Raw genomic sequence first — 5629 nt, forward strand, 5'->3', positions numbered from 1 at the left:
CTGCATTATCAAGTTACTCCAAGACTTCAGGCTACTGAAGGCAGGAAGGTGAGACACTGGAAATCTACAGGGACACTATAAGCCAATAGAGGAAATCTGCAATATCACAGAGTCCCACTGACATCTGACCAATATGAGAAAACAAGGGAAGAAAATGTCCCTAACAAACCTAGATACTATATCAATAAAACCCAATGACAGCACAGCAGAAGAAATGTCCGAAAGGGAGTTCAGAATGTACATAATTAAAACAATCAGGGAAGCAAACGAGGAGATGAAAGGGCAAATGCAGGCATTGAAAGAAGACATGAAAGAGCAAATGCAGGCATTAAATGATCGCACCAATTGACAGTTAAAGGACCAAATATGGGAAGCAAGAGATCATTTCAATAAAGAGTTAGAGATATTGAAAAAAAACCAAACACATATCCTTGAAATGCAGGAAACAATAAACCAAGTTAAAAACTCCATAGAAAGCAAAACCAATTGGATAGATCACCTGGAAGACAGAACCTCAGACATTGAAGACAAAATATTTAATCCTGAAAACAAAGTTGACCAAACAGAGAAGATGGTAAGAAATCATGAACAGAATCTACAAGAATTATGGGATATCATGAAAAGGCCAAATTTAAGAATTATTGGGATTGAGGAAGGCTTAGAGAAACAAACCAAAGGAATGAACAATCTATTCAAAGAAATAACATAAGAAAATATCCCAAATCTGAAGAATGAAAAGGAAAACCAAATACAAGTGGCTTATAGGACTCCAAATATACAAAATTACAACAGACCCAAACCAAGGATCATTATTATGAAAATACCTAACATACAAAATAAAGACAGAATTTTAAAATCCACGAGAGAATAGAATCAAATTACATTCAGGGGGAAACCATTAAGAATATCAGCAGATTTTCAATCGAGAACCTAAAAGCCAGAAGAGCATGGAACAACATTTACCAAGCCCTGAAAGAAAATGGATGCCAACCAAGAATCTTATACCCAGCACAACCTATTTTCAGATTTGATGATGAAATAAGATCCTTCCATGATAAACAAAAGCTAAAGGTATTTAAAAAAAGAAAGCCAGCATTGCAGAACATTCTCAGCAAAATATTCCATGAGGAAGAGATGACAAACAACAATGCAAATCAGCAACGGGAAGAAGTAGCCTAAAGGAATAGCCAAATAAAGGGGAAACCAAATCATGTCAAAAAACAAAAATGAGTCAAATGACTGGGAATACAAATCATATCACAATAATAACCCTGAATGTTAATGGTTTGAACTCATCAATCGAAGACATAGACTGGCATTTTGGATTAAAAAGAAAAATCCAACAATTTGCTGCCTGCAAGAGACTCATAGAAAGAGATACCCACCGACTAAAGGTGAAAGGATGGGAAAAAACATACCATGCACACGGACACAACAAAAAAGCTGGAGTATCCATCCGCATTTCAGATAATGTGGACTTCAAGCCAAAACTAGTCAGAAGGGATAAAGAAGGACATTACATACTGCTTAAGGGAAGCATAAATCAGCAAGACATAACAATCATAAATACCTATGCCCCAAACATTGGCTCATCCATGTACGTCAAATAAATCCTTCTCAATTCCAGAAATCAAATAGACCACAACACAATAATACTAGGCAATTTTAACACACCTCTCTCACCACTGGATAGATCGTCCAAACAAAAATTGAATACAGAAACCATACATCTCAATAACACAATCAACCATTTATACTTAACTGACTTATATAGAATATACCATCCAACAAAGAATGAATACACTTTCTTCTCAGCAGCACATGGATCCTTCTCTAAAATAGACCATATCTTATGCCACAAAGCTACTGTGAGCAAATACAAGAAGATAGAGATACTACCTTGTACTCTATCAGATCATAATGGATTGAAATTAGAAATCAATGGCAGAATAAAAAACAGAAACTTCTCCAATAACTGGAGATTAAATAATACACTATTATAAGATGAATGGATAACAGAAGACATCAGGAGGGAAATAAAAAAAAATTTAGAAATAAATGAGAACGAAGACACATCATATCAAAATCTCTGGGACACTATGAAAGCAGTACTTACAGGAAGATTTATTTCATGGGGCGCATTCAACAAAAGAAATAGAAACCAACACATAAACGACTTAACACTACAAATCAAAGCCCTAGAAAAAGAAGAGCAGACCAACACCAAAAGTAGTAGAAGACAGGCAATAGTTAAAATCAGAGCCGAAATCAACGAAATTGAAAGAAACAATCGGAAAAATTAACAAAATAAATATTTGGTTCTTTGAATAAATAAACAAAAGTGATAAACCCTTAGCCACACTAACAAAGAGAAAGAGGGAGAAAACTCAAATTACTAAAATTCAGATTGAACAAGGAAATATCACAACAGACAGGAGTGAAATACAAAATATAATTAGAAGCTATTTTGAAAATCTATATTCCAACAAAACAGAAAACCTCGAACACATCAACAAGTTTCTAGAGACATATGAATTACCTAAATTGAATGAGGAAGACATACACAACTTAAATAAATCAATTTCAAACAATGAAATAAAAGAGGTCATCAAAAGCCTATCAACAAAGAAAAGTACAGGACCAGATGGGTTCTCAGCTGAGTTCTACAAAATCTTTAAAGAAGAGCTCATTCCAATACTTATCAAAGTATTCCATAAAATAGAAGAGGAGGGAAACCTCCCAAACTTATTCTATGAAGCCAATATCACCCTGATACCTAAACCAGACAGAAACAAAACAAGGAAAGAAAATTTCAGACTAATATGCTTAATGAACATCGATGCAAAAATTCTCAACAAAATTTTAGCAAATCGCATACAAAAACATATTAAAAAGAAAGTGCACCACGATCAAGTGGGTTTTATCCCAGGGATGCAAGGTTGGTTCAACATCCTGAAATCAATATATGTCATTCACCATATCAACAGACTAAAAGTTAAGAATCACATGATTATTTCAACAGATGCAGAAATAGCATTTGATAAAATACAACATCCCTTCATGCTCAAAACACTAAAGAAAATTGGGGTAGTGGGAACATTCCTTAACATTATAAAGGCCATCTACGCTAAGCCCATGGCCAATATCATTCTAAATGGTGAAAAACTGAAAGCATTCCCCCTAAAAACTGGGATAAGACAGGGATGCCCTCTTTCACCACTTCTATTCAACATCCTTCTTGAGAATCTAGCCAGGGCAATTAGACAAACAAAAGAAATTAAAGGGATACGAATTGGAAAAGAGGAACTCAAACTATCCCTGTTCGCTGATGACAGGATTATATATTTAGAGGATCCTGGAATTTCCACCACAAAATTCTTAGAACTCATAAGTGAATTCAGTAAATTAGCAGGTTACAAGATCAATGCTCATAAATCCAATGCATTTTTATACATAAGTGATGAATCTTCAGAAAGAGAAATTAGGAAAACTAGCCCATTCACAATAGCATTGAAAAAAATAAAATACTTGGGAATCAATCTCACAAGAGGTGAAAGACCTCTACAATGAGAACTACAGAACACTAAAGAAAGAAAGTAAAGGAAACCTTAGAAGATGGAAAGATCTCCCATGTTCCTGGATAGGCAGAATAAATATTGTCAAAATGGCCATACTGCCTAAAGTTCTATACAGATTCAATGCAATTCCAATTAAAATCCGAATGATGTACCTTACAGAAATAGAGCAAGCAATTATGAAATTCATCTGGAAGAATAAGAAACCCAGAATAGCTAAAGCAATCCTCAGTAGAAAGAGTGAAGCAGGGGGTATCGCAATACCAGATCTTCAACTCTATTACAAAGCAATAGTAACAAACACAGCATGTTATTGGTACCAAAGTAGACAGGTAGATCAATGGTACAGAATAGAGGACATGGACACAAACCCAAATAAATAGAATTTTCTCATACTAGACAAAGGTGCCAAAAATTTGAAATGGAGAAAAGATAGCCTCTTCAACAAATGGTGCTGGGAAAACTGGAAAACCATATGCAACAGAATGAAGCTAAATCCCTATCTCTCCCCCTTCACAAAACTCAACTCAAAATGGATCAAGGACCTCAGAATCAGTACAGAGACCCTGCATTTTATAGAAGAAATTGTAGGTCCAAACCTTCAACTTGTTGGCTTAGGATCAGACTTCCTTAACAGGACTCCCATAGCACAAGAAATAAAAGCTAGAATCAACCACTGGGATAGATTCAAACTAAATAGCTTTCTCTCAGCAAAGGAAACTATCAGTAATGTGAAGAGAGAGCCTACACCGTGGGAGAATATCTTTGCCACTCATACTTCAGATAGAGCGCTAATTTCCAGAATCTATAAAGAACTCAAAAAGCTCTACACCAAGAATACAAATAATCCAATCATCAAATGGGCTAAGGAAATGAACAGACACTTCACCGAAGAAGATGTACAAGCAATCAACAGATATATGAAAAAATATTCAACATCTCTAATAATTAGAGAAATGCAGATCAATGCTACCCTAAGATTTCATCTCACCCCAATTAGAATGGCGATTATCAAGAACACAAGCAACAATAGGTGTTGACGAGGATGTGGGCAAAAAGGTACACTCATACATTGCTGGTGGGGTTTCAAATTAGTGCAGCCACTCTGGAAAGCAGTATGGAGATTCCTCAGAAAGCTTGGAATGGAACCACCATTTGACCCAGCTCTCCCACTCCTTGGACTATACCCAAAGGGCTTAAAATCAGCATACTACAGAGATACAGCCACATCAATGTTCATAGCTGCTCAATTCACAATAGACAGATTGTGGAACCAACCTAGATGCCCTTCAGTTGATGAATGGATATAGAAACTGTGGCATATATATACAATTCAATATTACTGTGCCATGAAGAATGATAAAATTATGGCATTTGCAGGCAAATGGATGAAATTGGAGGATATCATGCTAAGTTAGATAAGCCAATCTCAAAAAACTAAGGATGAATGATCTCGCTGATAAGCGGATAAGGACATATAAGGGGGATTATGAGGGGTTAGCGTTAGGGTTAGGGTTAAGTTTAGGGTTAGGGATAAGGAGGGTGGTAAGAATGGATGAAGGAAGGACTCTATAGAGGGATAAGTGGGGTAGGAGGGGTGGGGGAAGGGAAAATAATAACGGAATGAATCAAACAATATTGCCCTATGTAAATTTATGATTTATAATTAAAATAAATAAATAATAAAAAAAGATGATTCATGAAGCAAAGGATGAGATAAGAGAGCAAATGCAGGCAATGAATGATAATACCCATAAGCAGTTGAAAGTGTAGCTGCTGGAAGCAAATTCTCATTTCAACAAAGAGATAGGGATTCTCTAACATGCCAAAAGGAAATCCTTGAAAAGAAGGAAACAATAAACCAAATAAAAAGCTCAATGGAAAGCATCACCCAAAGACTAGACCACATGGAAGACTGAACCTAAGACAATGAAGTCTTAGTCTTAAAAATATTTAATCTTGAAAACAAAGTTGCCCAAACAGAGAAGAGGGTTAGAAATCATGAACAGAATCTGCAATGACTATGGGACATCATGAAAAGACCAAATTTTAGA

The sequence above is a fragment of the Sciurus vulgaris genome (genome assembly GCF_902686455.1).
Source record: "Sciurus vulgaris genome assembly, chromosome: X".
In the NCBI taxonomy this organism is placed as follows: domain Eukaryota; kingdom Metazoa; phylum Chordata; class Mammalia; order Rodentia; family Sciuridae; genus Sciurus; species Sciurus vulgaris.